Below are 21,532 nucleotides of genomic sequence, written 5' to 3' on the forward strand. Positions count from 1 at the left end.
AATAGTCGCAGTTTAAACTACTTATTTTCAGTTCACTATTTTGTACACATTGTCTTATATTGGTATTATTGCTAGCATTTCTGCAATTTTTTGAGTTAGAATTTAGGGGTGACCTCTCAAGAATATTTTGTCATACTGATTCCATCTACAGATATACATTTTGGTAGGTTCTGGGTATAAAAGTATAAATGGTAACAGCTGCCATTTAGCAAAAATCCACCTGCCAGCCCGCCTGCTTTATAGATGAGGGGATTGAGGCCTGGGAGGTTGAGGAACTTGCCTGAGCCCCTGGAGCTGCGTTGGATTCCTGCTCTCATTCTGTCTTCCTTGTAAAGCGAGAGGGGTGTTCTCCTTTGATTTGTAAACTCTCTTGCTATTTCACAGCCTCTTGTGTCCAGAAGACACATAAACAGACAATGGCAACCAAACCTTCTAAATTTTAGAACACAGGTTTCCTCAGGGGTCTCTGATCTCTTGATCATTTTCATTTTGCCTGGTGGTTTCAAGACAAACTTGACATAGAAGGTGATCCTTGAGTCAAGGCCTGAAAAATGAGGAACCAGCCCCCAATAACTTCTGGAATCGTGTGTCTTCAGGCTTCTGGAGAATGTGAGAGCACCAACACCAATATTTTGCACAGCAGCAGGTCTTATGTGGGAGGGGCAAGAGTGAGGAAGAGCTATATGAAATGCATATTATTTGTATTAGCTTGTGGATTAGTTTGCTGTTGCTGCATAACACATTGAGTGGCTTAAAAGAACACACATCGATTATGTCAGAGTTTCTGGAGGTTAGGAGTCCAGGCATGGCTTAGCTGCCATACTCTGCTTGGGGTCTTAGAGGCTGTAATCCAGGTGTCAGCCAGGTCGCATTCTCATCTAGAGGCTTGACTGGGGAAGGCTGCCTCAGACTGTTGGCAGAATTTATTTCCTGGTGGCTGTAGAATTCATATCTGCCTGCTTCTACAATGCCACCAGCAGAGAGAGAATCTGTAACTTCTGGGAAGGCCTGGACCCTCTTTTAAAGGGCTCACCAGATTATGTCAAGCCCATCCAGGCCACTGTTTTAACTTAATGTCATGTGATTAAGGAGGGGCTTTAATTATATCAGCAAAGTCTCTTCCTTTGCTATATTTTCTTAGTTAGATGCCAGTCACAGGTCTTACCCATACTCAAGAGGAGAGGATTACACAGAAGTGTGGATACGAGGGGCATAAATCCCATGGATTTATTTTAGAATTCTGCCAACTACAGGTTGTGTGTTATAATTCATAAAAATAGCAGTGGTTTCTGTTGGTCTGTTTATGCTGCCATGACAAAATGCCAGACAGAATTTCTCCCTCTCAGTTATGGAGGCTGGCAGTCCAAGATCAAGGTGCTGGCAAGGTAGTTTTCATTCTGAGGCCTCTTCCCTGGGCTTTTAGGTAGCTGCCACCTCTCTGTGTGCCCACGTGGTCTTTCTGAGCATGTGCAGGGGGAGAGAGAGGATGCAAGAGCCTGTGCATGCCTGTACCAGAAGCCTGGTCTCTCTTCTTATAAGGACAGCAGTCCTGTCAGATTAGAACCCATGCTCATGGCCTCTTTTAACCTTCATTAGCTCTTCATAGATGCTAGTCCTAAATACAATCACATTGGATGTTAGGGTTTCGATGTAGGAATTTTGGTGGGGGACACAATTCATTCTGTAGTAGGCTAAGAAAGTCTTCTAGTTACATTCTGCTTATCTCAAGGGGTATCAGTTGGGGTATAGATGCCTTCCCCAAAAAGCATCATGACCCTTATATTATAATATGACCTTGGGCAAATTACCTACTCTAGGAGATGATTTCCTTCAACTAAAATAGTGGTTGGCAACGTTAACTACTTTGCAGGATTTTTGTTCGCATTGGTTGTGCTGTGTGTAAATCACCTATAGTGTGTCGAGGGCACAGGAGGTGGCATTAAATGGTGGCTGTTGTTACTGTATTTGTGCCTTGATATTTCTGCATCTCTCTCTCTCTCTCTCTCTCTCTTTTGAGACAGGGTCTTCCTTTGTCGCTCAGGCTGGTGTGTGGTGGCATGATCACAGCTCATTGCAGCCTCAACCTCCCAGGCTCAAGTGATCCTCTGTCCTCAGCCTCATGAATAGCTGGGACTACAGGCATGTGCCACCACACCTGGCTAATTTTTGTATTTTTTGGTTTTGCTATGTTGCCCAGGCTGATTTATTATTATCTACCTTAAATGAAGAATTCCCCATGAATCCTTCCATTTCTTCCAGAAAGAAGTGGTTACTCTCCCCTGAACTCATAGGACAGTGGCATTTATAAGCCTCTGTCCTATAGTATTTATAAGCTTATTTTTGCAGTGTATTATTTGTATACATCTTTTGTTTCTTCTGTTTCTTAAAGTCAAGGACCTTCTTATACCTCTGCTTATCTTTTTCATAGTGCCTTGTACATTAATATTTTTTCAGTTTAAACAATGTTGAATGAACAAATAAATGAATGGGCATGGCCTCTGAGGTAATGTGTTTCCTCTTTCATCTAAATCTTTGTTTCTCAATCCTTTCTAACTCATGCCTTCTTTTGAAAATGTAAGTTTCCTTACACCCCTTCTACCTTTCAGTATCTCCTCCCAAAAGACCAGGCCCGCCGCCCCCATCTCCCTTGATGGGACAGGCTTGATTTTTCCTACAGATCCTCAACAGTTGAGATTATTTTATCAAGCTCCACTTTCATGTGGTATGTTATAAAAAAAAAAAAAAAAAAGCTTTCCTCCTTTCTTTTCCAAATAGAAAATTATAATCCTGGGTGTGTGTGTGTGTGTGTGTGTGTGTATATATATATATATATATATATATTTTTTTTTTTTTTTTTTTTTTGGAGATGGAGTCTCGCACAGTTGCCAGGCTGGAGTGCAGTGGCACCATCTTGGCTCACTGCAACCTCTGCCACCCGGGTTCAGGCAATTCTCCTGACTCAGCTTCCCGAGTAGCTACAACTGTAGGCGCATGCTGCCACGCCCTGCTAATTTTTTTTTTTTTTTTTGTATTTTAGTAGAGATGGGGTTTCACCATGTTGCCCAGGCTGGTCTCGAACTCCTGAGCTAGGCAATCTGCCTGCCTTGGCCTCCCAAAGCGCTAGGATTACAGGCGCGAGCCATTGCGTTCAGGCTATCCTGGATGTATATTTTAACTGGACCCTCCTTGTAGCCCTCGTTCTTATTTATGTAGCATTCATTCATTTTTACCCTTGAGAATTACTGCTCTAAACAATTTCTGATATACTGTAGAATCCTGTTACAGGAAGTAGTGAAGTTAGAATTAAGTGTTCAGGTGCGGTATTGTGTCTCCACTACCTTTGCACATGTGTAAGAGAATATTCTGTCTTCCCTTTATATGATTCTTTTTAAATGACAGGGTTAAATTGATATGCATTTGAATTTGTCGAACCCTGTTCTCCAAAATGATTCCAGTTTGTGTCACTTAAGGAGTGACCCTAGACATATATTAGGCTTTCATAAGACCTTTCTCTCCAGAGCTTATAGCGCTTTGCAGACATTACCTTATCAATACTTAGGGAATCCTTGTGAGCCAAGCAAGAACTGGGAGCTGTTGCTGGTTTTTTTGCAGTGGAATAGCACGAGAGGTTCAGGAGGAGCCTGCCCTCCAGACCCCATCTCAAGGATGTGTGTGCTGGTCAGACCCTGCCTTCATGCTCCCGCGCTGTGGATTCTTCACGGTAGCCTGCACCACCAGAGTGGGTCCGGTGTGCCAGCAAACAAAATGCCTTTGGTCACAAGATAATAGAGTAAATTTACAAGGTGATGTTTATTTTTAAAGGAATACATAAGAATCAAAATTCCATGTGCTGAAAGGAAGGTAAAATATTCATACATCTGGAGTGGTGGCTCAAGTCTGTGATTCCAGCACTTTGGGAGGCTGAGGTAGGAGGATCACTTGAGCCCAGTAGTTCGAGACCAACCTGGGCAACATGGCAAGACCCCGTCTCTACAAAAAATACAACAAAACTTAGCTGGGCATGGTGGCACGCGCCTATGGTCCTAGCTACTATGGAGGCTGAGGTGGGAGGATCACTTGAGCCGGGTAAGCCATGATTGCCACTGCACTCCAGTCTGGGTGACAGAGTGAGAGGCCCTGTCTCAAAAACAAAAGCACCAATGTAAAGTACATCTGGTCTCCACAGAGGACCTCTTTTAAATTCAAGGTGTCTTATTTAAAAGAGGCTGTGTTTGGAATTGGATTGCAGCGAATGGGGGTTGTTTTAAGCCTGCCCCCCTCTATATTCTGGAAGTTATATTATGCCTTTGAAAACAAATTGGCTTGGCGTGGTCAATCCTGCTTTTAGTTAATGTTGAAGATGTGGGAAATGCAACCATGAGCTTGCGGGAGAGATGGGGTCCCAAGATTTAGGGACCTGTGTAGAATTGGGCATCTTTCTGAGAAGGCAGATTGATGGTAAAGAAAAGTAGAATCTTTGGCTGGTTTGATGTTTATGTGGGTGCACTTGAAATAGGATGTTGTAGGCAATGCCGTCTCACTTTTGGGAGGATAATACTCAATAACTATTAAAAATCCCCTTTCATCCCTTGTTCTGTACTGCTCTTTTTTTTTTTTTTAATACAACAAATGCTTTTTAGCCTAATCTCTGTTAATTGTGATGACAGGTTTTTAGGTGAAGACCCATCAATTATCAATAGACTATTAAATATTAAATAGTGAGCAAGAAATTCAATATAAAAGTGTGTATGTAACAATAATATTCACATATTGTTGAAAGACTGCGTGCTTACGTGTTTTGAGTATACCTAAAGTGGATATACTTTGTGTCTCCATTGTAAATTCCTAAAATTTCTGGTCATGGCTTTTTTATTAGAAAGTCTAAGAAAGGAAGAGTATGGGAAATTGAAATGGCTGGCAGTAGACAAGTAGCATGCCACTGTAAGATAGTGCTGCTTTTATCTTAATATAGACATATCCAGACGTGTATATTTTGTAACGTAGGGTAAAATTTTCTACTGTTGAGTTTGTCCATATACATTCTAGTTATTATTTTAAGATAGTAAAGATCCTTCGTGCGCTGATGCTAGATTGGTATACTAATTCATTTAGCAGAAGGGTATTGATATTGAGTGTAATTAGCATGAAACACTCTGAACTTTTTTAGGCTGAAAAGGATAATGTAACTTCTTTAGTTTTCCTCCTTTCTCCCTTTCTCCCCACACCCATTTTTAAAATAGCAGTGCTTTTCATACTGTCAGAATTTCATGTTGTGACACCCTACTCAGAAGTTATGACAGCAGGGTAATGACAGCAACTGCCTCCTGAGAATCAATCAGGCAATTAATTTTGTAAATGAAATGCTGATTATACAAAGCTTCACATGAGAGGCCCAGTGATTAAAATCAATTTAACAAATTGTTTCAGGTGGGACTTGATTAATAATTTGCCATAAATGCTAAGGATATATGACCAGCATACCTTGTTGTTGCTGTTACTATCCAGCTATATATAAAAATTGACAGGTAAGCTCTATCTATCTTTATATTAGTGACACTTTGCTTGTTTGTTTACCTAAGTAGGCCTGGGTAACAGTGAAAATGGAATGCATTTTTACATTTTTATGTCATCCTGGTTCATGTTTTCCTGTGTTCTGCTTTAAAAAACATTGCCCAGGCAGGTTTGAGTTCAACCAAGTTAAGTAAGTTTTTTGTATATATGACATTTTAGACTTTTCTCATGTTAATATATGTTATGAATCTTGAAGAATGGTGTGTGCTTTATACACATTTACCATTCTTAATTACAATAACATCTATTCATATACTTTGGGAAATACTGTTTTTAGAATACTAGAAATAGTGACATTATAGCATGGAAATTAAAAAATGCCTATGTTTGGAGCATTATAATTTGAATTCAGAAGTCACTTGGAATAGGAGATGGATGTCTTTCCAGCAGTCACATACCAAACGTTTATTAAGTGCCTGTTATAAGTCAGACAGCGTATCAATTTTCATAATTTTATTACTTATGCTTGACACAGCTAGGAAGACAGTACAATATTGTTTAGAAAAGGATGGCTTGGAGAGAGGTAAGGGTTAAAAGACGCACTTGGGTTTCTTTAATTTTGTTTTTTTATTAAAGAAATAATAGCAATAATAGTTGTCCATTGGGTGTCAGAAGTTGGGGCTATAAGGAAAATTAGGGTGAGGAAAAAACATATCTGGCCTTAAAGAACTTACTGTCTGATAAAGAAGGCAGAGATACACAATGAGTTGCAGTTGATGGTGATAAATTGAGTATCTGTTAAATAAGAGAGCTGTGGGGAACGGTGGAGCCTTGTGAAGGCAGGCTGCTGGACTCACTGGTATTTCCCCGGGCTGGAAGTGCGTCTTCCGTTTACAGGGCAGCCACAGCTGTGCTGGGTACAGAGTGTTCTAGAAATGGGTTTGGAGTTGTGTGCTCAGGCATCGGCTTGGCGGTGCATAAGAGGGCTGTCCAGGTACAGGGCGGGCTGAGGCCTGATAGGTCGCTGGGCCTGTCACCTTGAGGCTAACCTTGTTTGTTTGAATTTGTCCTTCTGGAGTTTGGACTTTTCGGACCCCTTTATGTCCTCTTTCTTTCTTTTGATCTTCAAGGAAGTTTATTGATAAGATTTCTGATCAAAGAATGGGGCAGAAAGGAGAAGTGTCTCTAACAGCCCACATTCTTTTTGATACCACAGCATAATCAGAAGGTCTGGCAGGGAGGGAGAAGGGATGATTCTAGAATTATCGCACATTAGAACAGTAAGGAACTTCATCCCATTTGCCCTTTAATTAGAAAAAAAAAGAAAAAAAAAGGCCGGGCATGGTGGCTTACACCTGTAATTCCAGCACTTTGGGAGGCTGAGGTGGGTGGATCACCTGAGGTCAAGAGTTCAGACCAGCCTGGGCAAAACCCTGTCTCTACTAAAAATACAAAAAAAAATTAGCCAGGCGTGATGGGCAGGAGAATCACTTGAACCCGGGAGGTGGAGGTTGCAGTGATCTGAGATTGCATCACTGCACTCCAGCCTGGGCGACAGAGTGAGAGAATCCATATCAAAAAAGCAGCCTGATGTTGTGACTCACACCCATAATCCCAGCACTTTGGGAGGCTGAGGCAGGAGAATCACTTGAGCCCAGGAGTTTGAGACCAGTCTAGGCAACATAGCAAGACCCCTTCTTTATAAAAAAAAAATTAGCCAGGTGTAGTAGCACACGCCTGTGGTCCCAGCTATGTGGGAGGCTGGGGTGGGAGGATGGGTTGAGCCCAGGAGTTTGAGGCTGCTGTGAGCTGTGATTGCACCACTGCACTCCAGCCTGTGTGACAGAGGAGGACCTTGTCTGACTCTTAAAAAAAAAAACAAAAAAAAAAACAAAAAACCACACACACACACACACAAAACTTTTATTTTGAAATAATTTTAAATTTACAGCAAAGTTACAAGAATAGTGCAGAGAAGTCCCGTGTACCTTGTATTCTGATGCATTACATTTTTACATTTTCCTACATTTACTTTATTATTCTGTCTGTTCATCTATCCATCTGTTCATCATTTATTTATAATGCATTTTCTCAGAATCAGTTTTGAGAGTAGGTTGTATACATTCCGCTTCTTTACTCCTAGATACTTCAGGGTGTATTTCCTAGGAGCAAGCATATGCTTTTACACACACCTCAGTGCAGTTATCACTGTCAGGAAACTTAGATTTGATTGCATACTTTAACCTACAGTCTATATTCTAATTTTGTCTGTTGTCCTAGTAGCATCTATATAGCAATCTTCTTTCCTTCAGTGTAAGATTCTGTCTGGCCTTTATATGTTGAATTTAGTTGCCCTATTTTTTTTTTTTTTTTTTTTAGAATATAAGATTTGACCATATATTAATCATGTTAACTTGTTTTTCTTTAATGAACCACATTACAGTAAGAGTCAATATATGCTTACACATAGTTACAGCTCTGACAAATTAGATATCTAATAGGGTCATATCTCTGAAAAGCATTTTAAAACCAGGGGCAAATAGCCTGTGTATCAGCATGGCAAGCACCCTTTGTCCCAAGATAGGTAAGTCAGTTGGTAATTTTCTTATCTTAACTGGCATTTTAATACAATTTTTAAGTCGTTTATTTAAAATATTGATAAAATAGTTGGAAAGAGGCATGGTAGCAACCATAGGGATTGCTGGGGAATTAGTAACTTCTCTGTCTTTACATAGTGCTCTGATACGTGTTTGGAATTGTTTATCCTTGCAAATCACACTAAACATCTTTTGAATGGTTGTCTGAGGGAGGTATTATTATTTTACTTGAGAGGTGGGGAAATTGAGGCTTAGAGCACTTCAATAATTTAGTTAACATTTCATGGCTAGTCAGAAGTAGGAGAGAGATGTGAACCCAGGTGTACCTGATGATATACTTTTAGGCTCTTTCCATTTTACTGGAGATGGCAAATTGCATTTTGCTTGTGCAAATGCTGATAGTTGACACAACTGCCCGCAACTCTGCAGGACAAAAGATTCTGAGGCTTACTGGACTTAGAGAAAATAATGCTAGGATTGATTAGCAATGTCTGTCTTCTGCACATTGATGGAGGAGTAGAGGGTTTCCATGCCTCATTGATTATTCTGGAATTATACCTCCATATAATAATGATGATAATAAAATCTATCCTTTTTTAAAAAAAAAAAAACCTGTTATGTACCAAGAACTTGAATGTATTATCTCCAGTTCTGTAACAGCTCTGAAATGATAGTGGTAGTGTTCTTTGTGTACAGATCCATTAACTGAGGTGCAAGGAAGTTAAGTGGTAGCTTTCTTCAGTATCACACAGCTACAAGTGGTGGGGTTAAAATTTGACATAGTCTCACAAAAGCTTCTTTCTCAATTTGAATCTGTATTTGTATGGGAAATATACCATATTATTTCTCCTTCTTAAATAAGTGCTTGCTACTAGGCTGTCAGTAGTGACACATGGTTATGAACAATACCGCATACTTAGAGATGTAAATGTTAGAAAATGTTAAAGCCATGATAAAAGCTTTACAATTTTTTTGGGTAGCAAGAGTAACAAATGTGAGGAAAAATGGAAATATATTCTATTACTATTTTGGTATTCCTTTTAGATCTAATTTACTCTCAAAATAAACAATATATATAGCCTTTGGTTTGTTCATAAAATTATTACATTTGCTAAATTAAATTGAAAAGTGTAGCTTAGTCAGACAGTAATTTACTCATTGAATTGACTTACAAGCTGCTGAGCTTTGGGGGATGAAGCTAATAATAGGTTTTGCCAATTTATAAAAATCAGGGAAAAACTAGGGAACCAAAATAGTCTTCCTTTCTGGACTTATTCTGTAGCACCTGGATGATAGCTATAAATGGATTCGATACTTGTTTTTCTCCTCTTCCGTACTCCTGTTTCTCTGGGACAGTCTAGGCTGGGGGACAGACATTGATCAAGTAGTCAGACAGATGAGCCCACTGTTACTCTGAGAGGATCCTGCCCGGGCCTGGAGTTCAGGGAGGGCTCCTCTAAGGACATGACGTTGGAGCTGAGTTCTGCAGGAGGATAACAGAGCTCATTCTAGGTGAAAGAATGACATATTTGAAATGTGTGTGGTTTTTCTAGAGCCCCGTGGAGGCCAGCATGGTTGGAGGGGAGATTTCCTGCTGGCAGAGATGGGGGGTCCCACAGATTGACTTGGTAAGGAGCTGGCTGTGGTGGAGAGGAGAGGAGGGGTCAGGATGTGTCCTGGATTCTGACATGAACGTCTGGGTGGATGGGGTGTCTTTCTCTGAGGTCAGAGAGAGGCGGAGAGGAGCCTGTGGATGTCTGGGCAGGAATGTTGCACAGAGTTCTGGGGCTTGGAGGAAGCAGCCAAGGGAAGCAGCATTTGGGAGACAGAAGCTTGGGGAGGTGATGGAAGCCATGGTCTGGGTGAACTTGTGAAAAGTGAAGCTTTGTCTGCAGGGAGGGGAGACTAGAAGGGTCTTTACCTCTTCTATCTAGTGGTCGTCAAGAGGCCTACATTCTAGTTAGAGTCCTGCTGTTTAAGCGGCCATGTGGTATTGAGGAAGCTGTTCCTTTCTCATGTCAACAAATGTTAATTATGCCAGGCATTGTACTAAGTGCTAGGTATGCAAAGATGAATAAGACAAAATTTTCACCTTGAAATTAACAGTCTGCTGGGGAGACAGGAAAATATGTAGATTAAATTATTGAGTGGTTTAGCTCTGCCTTCAATTTGCTAATTTGTTAAGAGTAAAATAAAAGATTTAGGAAGTTCTTTTTATGTGATAAATCCTGTGATATCTCATTTAATCCACCAGCAACACTGCGAGGTGAGTGTGACCGTATTCTGTTGAATAGCTTAAGCTTACCTAGCTAATAAGCAGCACAGGCAGGATTCTCACCCAGGTTTGTCTGACTTGAAACCCCCTGCCTGCTCCGTTGTAACCTTTTCCCCAAATTATGTTTCTAAACTTTGGATTTATTTTATGTATTAGAAAAGATGTGGGAATTTGAAGTGGTCAAGAGGTGGTCACGTAAAGGCAAATATGGTATTGTACTTGCATAGCAAGAGTAGTGAAGGAATGGGAGGTTTCCTGGGAACCAGTGGAAAGGTTTCTGTACGGATCTGCTTCCAGAACACTGATGCTTGGATTTAAATACCAGTCTTTATGAATAGCTTTGGTAGTGAGTCCAAGGCTCTGTCTCCCCTCGCACCTCTTCAGTGTTTTCATTGTTGAAGACTTGGGTGAAATAGTATGCTGATTTCATTGATGGTTGATGTCAAGCTAGAAAATGCAGTCACTATAATATGTCAGATCCAAATCAAGATCTGAAAAATAACCTCATCCTGGTAGAATGGTGATCAGAAAGAAGCGAAATGCAAACAAGCGGAGATAAAGACCAACTTCTACTAGGGTCAACTCCCCAAGTGTCTGATAGGAGATGGGGAGGTGGGCTTTAGTCAGCTGTTGGTGGGGATGGGGCTGCCAAGAGCGCAGAGCTCTTAGACTGTGTTGTCAGCAGTGCAGGTTCTAGAAAAAGGAAGCAAGAACTGCTCCCCCACTCCCCCCACAATGCCTTTTGTGTTGAGGGGGCTGAGAATGGGTATATGTCACGCAGAAAAGAGAAATAGCTTACAGTGATCTTCAAATATTCTGCCAAAGGACCAAAGTAATACCAATGGGTATAAATGACAGGGAGCAGACTTTTGTTACATAGGAGGAAGAAATTCATAACATTCATTGTAGATGCTTTGAAAGGATTTGTATGTACATCACTTACGGACCCGTCAGGCTCTCTGCAGTTCTAAGGTTCTGAGTTTCATTGCTGAATCTTTGAATCTTTGGTCAGGCTGTCTTAAGAATTGTGATCACGTGAGACTATATTAAAGTGCTTTGGAAATGCATGGCATATGTTGTTATTATTTGATAATGTAAGTCTGGGATCTTTGGATGGGTTTCTAGAGTAGATTCCATGAACTCCTGTGACACTGTATGCTAAATTGAGGGTTCCATGGTTCCACAAATACATATGTTCTCTGCACCTTGCTTAAGAAAACCAAAACCAAGACCAAAAACACAGGCAGTGGTCATCTTTCTCAGTCAGTTATGAGTGTTTTGAGGTCTCTCCCCCAACATTGCTACTGATGTCATGGTTAGAGGGCACCGATGATTTCATGGTTCTTAGAGTTAATAACAAAACAACCTTTTCTGCCTTGTCTAATATCTTTTTTTTTTTTTTTTTCAGTAGAGAAGGGGTTTCACCATGTTGGCCAGGCTGATCTTGAACTCCTGACCTCAAGTGATCTGCCTGCCTCGGCCTCCCAAAGTGCTGAGATTACAGGTGTGAGCCACCATGTGTGGCCAGTCTTGTCTAATATCTTAGAATCCCTTTTCTTGATCCTTTCTGTACCATTGGAAAATGTGGCAAATATTCCTGTATTGACAAAAGAAGAACTTCTGTGTGTTGATACCCACGTTCGAAGTTCCAACGTGTTAGTTCAAGTCTTAATAAGCAGGCAGTGTTTTGTGGTGAGTTGAAGTAAAACACATAGTGGTTTTAAATGCAGGGTTGCATGTTATCCTCCTTCAGTCTGATGATCGTGTATAGACACACCAGACCAGAGAAGGGACTGTGGACCCGAGTTGGGAGACTTGACTCTGGTCTGAGCTCTGCTACCATGAGCCTCCCTTGTGTCATTGGGCATGAGAGAATCTCTTTGGCGATTACATTCTGCAGTAGTGGTGGCAGTGGTAGCTGAGATTCTTGGTTCTTTCTGGCTTAGAGAGGAGTAGGCACTTGTTATGAAACAAGGGAAGAGTCTTTAGTGCCCACTCTTACTTTTGCCGTAAACGGGTTTTTATGCCGTTAGGAGAAGAACCTGACCAGAGTGTGCATTCAGTATTATCATTGTCTTTACTTGTGTCTTCTGCAGGTGTGTACAGCAGCTCTGAAGTCTGTCCCACGGTGGCTTCTGGGTGGTGCCACTGGCATGTGGTGGGGAACCTCTGTGGTGAGGTGGAGTGGGCGCCCACTGCCCACTGTTCTGTGTGTGCCGTGACCAGGCGGGTGTGCGAGGGAGGAAGACAGGCTAGACGGCCGTGTTGCATCCACCTCCTGTTCTCCCTTTACAGAGAGCCAGAGTACTGTTTGTAGTATGCTCAGGGAAAAACAGAGGCATTTTGAGCTATATTTAGACACCATCACAGAAAAGTAAACACAGATTGCTTCCCGATATGACAGCAACTATTTACAGGCCACTGTGGCTGACCCTGATCCTTATCGAGCTTGTTTCACATGGCTGTGATCTGCGTGCATCTACTGAAGAAATGGCACGTCACCTGACATGTCTTCTCTATGCCCGTGTGTAGTCCGCTGTGTTGGTGTGTTACGGCCGGGCCATGGATTCTTTACTTTTGCACAGTTGGGCTGTTCCATTTTTTCTCAATGAGTAGGTGGGCCCTGGGCTCCAGGTGCTGCCATAGCCCCTGTGACCTCTGAGAGCCTTTATAGCGCTGATGAATTTAATGTTCATAATAATTGCAAGGTGGGTTTTATTTCTCCTTTAGTGAATGAGAAAACTAAGAAATAAGGTCACAGTGTACTCGAGGTCCCTGGTGGGACAGGGCTGTGAATCCATTCTGAATCCAGAGCCCCTACTTCCTTGCTGGGCAGTGCCATTCAGTACACAGCTGCAGACGTGAATAAACACCCCCTGCCCTGTTTGAGCGAGAGAAATAGAACAGATTTTAAAAGTTTTCTTTAGTTACTAGTAAGAGAATGTTGTTTCCCAAACAATGGTTCAAAAGGGGGAAGAGTTTTCTATCAGCTCTTGTTTAATCCACATGTGTAGAAATGATTTTAGATCAACAAGATTTGATAGTTCTTTCTGTGGGTTTTCTTTGTTGTTGTTGTTTTTTTTTTTTTTTTGTGAAGTGTTTTTTCAATTTGCGGTTGAAGGAATTGGGCTGAAAAAAGTAGTAAAATATGATACGCATAAAGATATACCTAATAAACTATGTTCTTAATTTGATATTTAGGAGCAGATACAATTAGATAGATATCTTTTACTATAAATGCATGCTTAGGGATACTCTGAAAGCGCGATAACAGAGTATCTAAATATAAAAAGGATAAAGTATATTTAAAGTATACTAAAAGTATATAAGCAAGTTGTCCTTTAACTTGGATCATCTTGAAAAGGACAGTTGGATTCCCAGGCCAGCCTCTGAAAGCCTATCTGACATGTAATATAGCTGAATTGTGCTACCCAATATGCTTAGAAGAATCTATATACAAACATTTCTTAAAAATCGACAATGTATTTCTTCCTTAGAGAGAGAGAGAATAACTCCTACTTACATGTACATCCAAAAGTTTACTTTGAATAAGGAGGAGGAAAGTCTTATCAAGTAAAAAAATTGCGTTAAAAGCCAAGTAACTAAAACCAGACTGGTTAGGTTAAGAGCTCTTTGAAAATGGTGGTGTATATATTGTGGCCTTCACAGCACTTGTCTTATTTTCTGGAATTGAAACTCAAGCTACAGCAGTTGTGGAATGCCATGTAGAAATGAAAACATGCTCGGACAACCTATTTAGAGAAGTTGTTGAGGGCTGTTTTCGATGTGGATGATAACCCTGATAGAGCATAAACTTTCAGTGAGAAATGAAAATGGTCATACCCGGATAGATGTTAAAAAAACATAAAATTGGCCAGGCGCAGCGGCTCACGCCTGTAATCCCAGCACTTTGGGAGGTCGAGGCAGGCGAATCACTTGAGGTCAGGAGTTCGAGACCAGCCTTGCCAACACGGCAAAATCCTGTCTCTACAAAAAATACAAAAATAAGCTGGGTGTGGTGGTATGTGCCTGTAATCCCAGCTACTCGGGAGGCTGAGACATGAGAATCACTTGAACCCGGGAGGTGGAGGTTGCAGTGAGCCAAGATCGCGCCACTGCACTCCAGTCTGGGTGACAGAGTGAGACCCTGTCTCAAAAAACAAAACAAAAAACATAAAATTGCTTCAGGTTAGATGTGCATACAAGAAGCAGCTTGGCCCTTTTGTTTTCCAGAAGTCTTAGATTTGATTTTTTTTTTTTTTTTTTTTTGAGACGGAGTCTTGCTCTGTCACCCAGGGTGGAGTGTGTAGTGGCACGATCTTGGCTCACCGCAACCTCTGCCTCACAGGTTCAAGCAGTTCTCCTGCCTCAGCCTTCTGAGTAGCTGGGATTACAGGTGCCCGCCACCACGCCTGGCTAATTTTTTGTATTTTAGTGGAGACGGGATTTCACCATGTTGCTCAGGCTGGTCTTGAACTCCTGAGCTCAGGCAATCCACCTGCCTCAGCCTTCCGAAGTGCTGGGATTACAGGCGTGAGCCGCCGCGCTCGGCCAATTTTTAGTTTCTTTAAGGGACTGGTAGTGAGAAGCAGGAGTTGAGACCCTCAGTTGTACATTTTTAATGCTCAAAAATAGAGGACACAGCAGGATGGATTTGGACTGTGGATGAATATTTATTTAATAGAGCATAAGGAGAGGTTAAAATTAAATAATTTGCACTGTATGAGTATCTGTTTTTCTATCTGAAGTCTCATTGAAAGATATTTGATGCATTTTGAGAGGTTCAGATAATCTGTGTATTTAATGCTTTCGATTTTCAGAAATCTGAGGGTTAAGCTAACATTTTTGACATGGTGCAAATTAACTGAATTTTAAGTAGGACTGTGAGAGTTGATGGCAGTGATGAGACAGATAATACAAAACAATTTTAGTCACTGATAAGATGAATTTGCTGCACTGTTATCTATAGCATTAAAACATAGACATTCCAATCATTTTCCCATTTAACATTTCTGCTTTAATTAAGGCAGTTTTGGTCGTGCACTATTTGAAGTGAAATAAGTAGACGTTTCCTATGCCCTGGGCTGTCTAGATTGAATGTGAAGATAGGACTGCCTCAGGGCCCCGTATTGGAAATTTAGCCTGAAATTTGATTTACTCAGCCTCTCCATAGGCCCTTCATTCACTTGGCTGATTTTGAAATCACCAACTCAGCCTTGATTTTCATACTTCCATAAAAAGTTTTACCTTTTTCAAGAAAATCTAGAAAATAATCACATTTTATTTTTATCAGGCATAAATTCTAATTTAAATAATTATGAGAAAATGAATTCTTAGCCCTAGATTTTAGTTTTACTACAAATATATCAACACATATGTTTGTACACTTAATTATGAAGGCGGCTCAGGTTATGTAAAATCAGTATATTGTTTGGGCAAACAAATGTACTGTCGTTTAATTTCTATCATTTTAAGTCCAAACAGTGTCTTGGCTGGTGAAAGTAGTAACAGTTTAAAATTGTATCACATGGTGAATTTTGAGCAGAACAGTTGCTTGTAGGCTGTGGGGCCTGGGGCAAAGCACCCTCTTTCCTCCTGTGTCCTCCACAGAGCTTCATTCAGGTGAGATGGGTTCCTCCTGGCACAGTCCTGTGGATCCCTTGGGACTGAGCTCAGGTATTTCCTATAGGAAGCCTTTGTTAAAGCCCATGGCAGACCCAGTGAGACACCCTCTTCTCACCTTGCCTTGGTGCTTTGTCCCTTCAGGACATCTGCTGTGTTGCACTGTGACCTGTTTAGTCTGTCTCCTTCAGTGAATCTCCAGGACATGGAGGCTCGTTCATCCTTCTGCTTCCAGTGTTGGGCACAACGCACATAGTAGGTGCTTAGTAAATGTATGGTGAATGGATTCACCAAATCCTTAAAGTGAACACCAGAGTATTGAGGAAGGCAGAGAAGGGGAAGGACCCATGCAGCCTTGGAGTGGGAGTGCCGGTGGAAGGGAGGACTGGCAGTTCTCGGGGTCTGTGCTCCTGCCTTCCATCTTCACCTCCCCTCCGTCCCTCCTCTTCCAGCCTCAGCCCTCACCTCTGCAGCGAGACTGTCCTTGCCGAGCACAGCAGTGGCCTCCTTGTCAAGTATAGCAGAAGCCTTTACCCTTCACCTGACTGCATTCCTGGGCTGCATTTGGCACACCTGTTTCGTTGCTACACCTGACTCCCTTCCCTCCTGTAATACCACACTCTCCAGAGTGTCTACATTTTCTGGCCATTCTTCCAGCTTGTCTGGGGGTTCATTTTCCCTTTTCCCTTAAGCGGTGATATTCTCTAGGATTCTGTTCGCTACCCATTGTTTTCCTTTCATATATTCCTCCTAAATAAAGTTCATGGGTTTTATTGCTTCCTATTGATTAATTCATCAATTAATGTGCTGGGTACACTGTTCAACTTATGCCCTGGAGATGTAATAGTGAATAAAATAGAGAAAATCCCTGCCCTCTGGGAGTGGATGTCCTCTCTGCTGACTTCTCTACCTATTTTTCTAGGTCAGGCCTTACTCCCCAAGCTGCAGCTCATTATGTCTCTTCCTTCTGGGCATTTTCACCTGGATTTCATATCAGAGCCTCAAGTTTCCTATGTAAACCACTGAAGGCTCCCACTCCTGGGGATATGGTGATTGGCTTCTCCCTCTGCACACTCCATCTCATTTGGCTGCTGGCTTCCATCACTCATTTGGTCTCCAAATCCTGCCGCATTTCCCTTCTAACTGTGCCTTGGAGCTGGGCTTGCTTCCTCCCACTACTGCTGCCAGTTCAGGACCTCAGCCTCACCTGCCTGCCAGGGCAACCTGACCTGCTTCCAGCTGGGTCGGGTGCCCAAGGGAGCAGTCCTGTGTTCATCTGTCAGAGGCAGCCTGAGCCTGTAGAATGCCCTGCAGGGCTCACCCATGTTCTGGCTTCTGCCTGCTTCAGCATCTTCGCAAATTCGTGCTTCACGTGGATCCAGATGGTTTTTATTTCCTGATACACACCAGGCAGTTCATCTCCCTTGACCCAGTGCCTTGTGCTGTTTCTTCTGCCCTGTGGTACTGTACATGCTGTTCCCTCCCACCTTGGACGTGTTATTCCCCTTTATCCTGGTAATTCTTTTTTTTTTTTTTGAGATGGAGTCTAGCTCTGTCTCTCAGGCTGGAGTGGCACAATCTTGGCTCACTGCAGCCTCCGCCTCCTGGGTTCAAGCGATTCTCCTGCCTCAGCCTCCGGAGTAGCTGGGATTATAGGCGTGCACTACCATGCCCAGCTAATTCTTGTATTTTTAGTAGAGACAGGGTTTCACCATGTTGGTCAGGCTGGTCTCAAACTCCTGACCTCAAGTGATCTGCCCGTCTTGGCCTCCCAAAGTGCTGGGATTACAGGCGTGAGTCACCATGCCCGGCCTCTTTTTTTTTTTTTTTTTTCAAGAGACAGGATCCCACTGTGTTACCCAGACTGGAGTGGAGTGGTGTGATCATAGCTCACTGCAGCCTCGAACTCCTGGGGTCAAGTGATCTTCTTGCCTTAGCCTGAACAGCTGGGACTATAGGTGCCTGCCACCACGCCTGGCTAAGTTTTTAATTTGTTGTAGAGACAGGGTCTTGTGATGTTGCCAGGATGGTCTTGAATTTACCCTTTACCCTGCTAATTCTTAAGCCTTCCTGAAAGTCCCCATGTACTTACCTCAGTGTGAACGCAGCATCTGGCACACAGTTGGGATCAGTATGTGGTTTTGGAAGGACAGAGGAGGGAAGGAAGGAGCTGCTGGGTGAATGCTGCCTGCTACTGTAGCACCGGGTGAGGGCCTTTCTGCCTATTGCTTTGTTCCTTTGACGCCCCAGGACATGAAGGGCTGAGGCTCCACGCCTAGCCCTCCTGTATGACCTCGGCCCTGAAGCCCAGGGCCTGACTCACCAAACCAAAAATAAAATTCAACATCTACTTGTGAACTGATTGTGTTTGGTAAGATGCTGACTTACATGGGGAGAGGTGCTGTGACTCATAGTCTGAGTGCTCATCCCTACACACTGCTGGTCTCTGAACAAAATCTTTACCCTGGACATATGCATGATCTAAAATCTATCTTTTCACTTTTTTTTTTTTTTTTTTATAAGCTATTTTTTTTTTTTTTTTTTTTTTTTTATTGATCATTCTTGGGTGTTTCTCGCAGAGGGGGATTTGGCAGGGTTACAGGACAATAGTGGAGGGAAGGTCGGCAGATAAGCAAGTGAACAAAGTTCTCTGGTTTTCCTAGGCAGAGGACCCTGCGGCCTTCCGCAGTGTTTGTGTCCCTGGGTACTTGAGATTAGGGAGTGGTGATGGCTCTTAACGAGCATGCTGCCTTCAAGCATCTGTTTAACAAAGCACATCTTGCACCGCCCTTAATCCATTCAACCCTGAGTGGATACAGCACATGTTTCAGAGAGCACAGGGTTGGGGGTAGGGTCACAGATCAACAGGATCCCAAGGCAGAAGAATTTTTTCTTAGTACAGAACAAAATGAAAAGTCTCCCATGTCTACCTCTTTCCACACAGACACGGCAACCATCCAATCTCTCAATCTTTTCCCCACCTTTCCCCCCTTTCCATTCCACAAAACCGCCATTGTCATCATGACCCGGTCTCAATGAGCTGTTGGGTACACCTCCAAGACGGGGTGGTGGCCGGGCAGAGGGGCTCCTCACTTCCCAGTAGGGGCGGCCGGGCAGAGGTGCCCCTCACCTCCCGGACGGGGCGGCTGGCCGGGCAGGGGGCTGACCACCCCCACCTCCCTCCTGGACGGGGCGGCTGGCCGGGCAGAGGGGCTCCTCACTTCCCAGTAGGGGCGGCCGGGCAGAGGCGCCCCTCACCTCCCGGATGGGGCGGCTGGCCAGGCGGGGGGCCGAACCCCCACCTCCCTCCCGGACAGGGCGGCAGGCTGGGCGGTGGGCTGACCCCCCCACCTCCCTCCCGGACGGGGTGGCTGGCCAGGCGGGGGGCTGACCCCCCACCTCCCTCCCGGACAGGGCGGCAAGCTGGGCGGTGGGCTGACCCCCCCACCTCCCTCCCGGACGGGGCGGCTGGCCGGGCTGAGGGGCTCCTCACTTCCCAGTAGGGGCGGCCGGGCAGAGGCGCCCCTCATCTCCCGGACGGGGCGGCTGGCCGGGCGGGGGGCTGACCCCCCCACCTCCCTCCCGGACGGGGCGGCTGGCCGGGCGGGGGGCTGACCCCCCCACCTCCCTCCCGGACGGAGCGGCTGGCCGATCAGAGGGGCTCCTCGCTTCCCAGTAGGGGCGGCCGGGCAGAGGCGCCCCTCACCTCTTGGACCGGGTGGCCGGCCAGGCGGGGGGCCGAACCCCCACCTCCCTCCTGGACAGGGCGGCAGGCTGGGCGGTGGGCTAACCCCCCCACCTCCCTCCTGGACGGGGCGGCTGGCCGGGCGGGGGGCTGACCCCCCCACCTCCCTCCCGGACGGAGCGGCTGGCCGGGCAGAGGGGCTCCTCACTTCCCAGTAGGGGCTGCCGGGCAGAGGCGCCCCTCACCTCCCGGACGGGGCGGCTGGCCAGGTGGGGGGCTAACCCCCCACCTCCCTCCCGGACGGGGCGGCTGGCCGGGCGAGGGGGCTCCTCACTTCCCAGTAGGGGCGGCCGGGCAGAGGTGCCCCTCACCTCCCGGACGGGGCGGCTGGCCAGGTGGGGGGCTAACCCCCCCACCTCCCTCCCGGACGGGGCGGCTGGCGGGGTGGGGGGTTGACCCCCCCACCTCCCTTCCGGACGGGGTGGCTGGCCGGGCGGGGGGCTGACCCCCCCACCTCCCTCCCGGACGGAGCGGCTGGCCGATCAGAGGGGCTCCTCACTTCCCAGTAGGGGCGGCCGGGCAGAGGCGCCCCTCACCTCTCGGACCGGGTGGCCGGCCAGGCGGGGGTCCGAACCCCCACCTCCCTCCTGGACAGGGCGGCAGGCTGGGCGGTGGGCTAACCCCCCCACCTCCCTCCCGGACGGGGCGGCTGGCCGGACGGGGCGGCTTGCCGGGCGGGGGGCTGGCCCCCCCACCTCCCTCCCGGACGGGGCGGCTGGCCGGGCGGCGGGCTGGCCCCCCCACCTCCCTCCCGGACGGGGCGGCTGGCCGGGCGGGGGGCTGACCCCCCCACCTCCCTCCCGGACGAGGTGGCTGCCGGGCGGAGATGCTCCTCACTTCCCAGACGGGGTGGCTGCCGGGCGGAGGGGCTCCTCACTTCTCGGGCGGGGTGGCTGCCGGGCGGAGGGGCTCCTCACTTCTCGGGCGGGGCGGTTGCCAGGCAGAGGGTCTCCTCACTTCTCAGACGGGGCGGCCGGGCAGAGACGCTCCTCACATCCTGGACGGGGCGGCAGGGCAGAGGTGCTCCCCACATCTCAGATGATGGGTGGCCGGGCAGAGCCGCTCCTCACTTCCCAGATGTGATGGCGGCCGGGAAGAGGCGCTCCTTGTTTCCTAGATGGGATGGCGGCCGGGCAGAGAGGCTCCTCACTTTCCAGACTGGGCAGCCAGGCAGAGGGGCTCCTCACTTTCCAGACTGGGCAGCCAGGCAGAGGGGCTCCTCACATCCCGGACGATGGGCGGCCAGGCGGAGACGCTCCTCACTTCCCAGACGGGGCGGCAGCCGGGCAGAGGCTGCAATCTCGGCACTTTGGGAGGCCAAGGCAGGCGGCTGGGAGGTGGTTGTAGCCGGCCGAGATCACGCCACTGCACTCCAGCCTGGGCACCATTGAGCACTGAGTTAACCAGACTCTGTCTGCAATCCCGGCACCTCGGGAGGCCGAGGCTGGCAGATCACTCGCGGTTAGGAGCTGGAGACCAGCCCGGCCAACGCAGCGAAACCCCGTCTCCACCAAAAAAATACGAAAACCAGTCAGGCGGGGCGGCGCGCGCCTGCAATCGCAGGCACTCGGCAGGCTGAGGCAGGAGAATCAGGCAGGGAGGTTGCAGTGAGCTGAGATGGCAGCAGTACCGTCCAGCTTCGGCTCGGCATCAGAGGGAGACCGTGGAAAGAGGGGAGAGGGGAGAGGGGAGAGGGGAGAGGGGAGAGGGGAGAGGGGAGAGGGGAGAGGGAGAGGGAGAGGGAGGGCATCTTTTCACTTTTTAATGAACACTCGGTTGCAC

At 45.9% G+C, this 21,532-nt stretch overlaps 1 protein-coding gene across 11 annotated transcripts in view; it reads left to right on the top strand.

Annotated features, from left to right (window-relative positions):
• Positions 1–21,532, top strand: part of ARID1B (AT-rich interaction domain 1B) — a 437,019-nt gene that overhangs the window by 34,176 nt on the left and 381,311 nt on the right. The window lies entirely within an intron of this gene.

The sequence above is a fragment of the Gorilla gorilla genome, chromosome 5 (assembly GCF_029281585.2).
Source record: "Gorilla gorilla gorilla isolate KB3781 chromosome 5, NHGRI_mGorGor1-v2.1_pri, whole genome shotgun sequence".
In the NCBI taxonomy this organism is placed as follows: domain Eukaryota; kingdom Metazoa; phylum Chordata; class Mammalia; order Primates; family Hominidae; genus Gorilla; species Gorilla gorilla.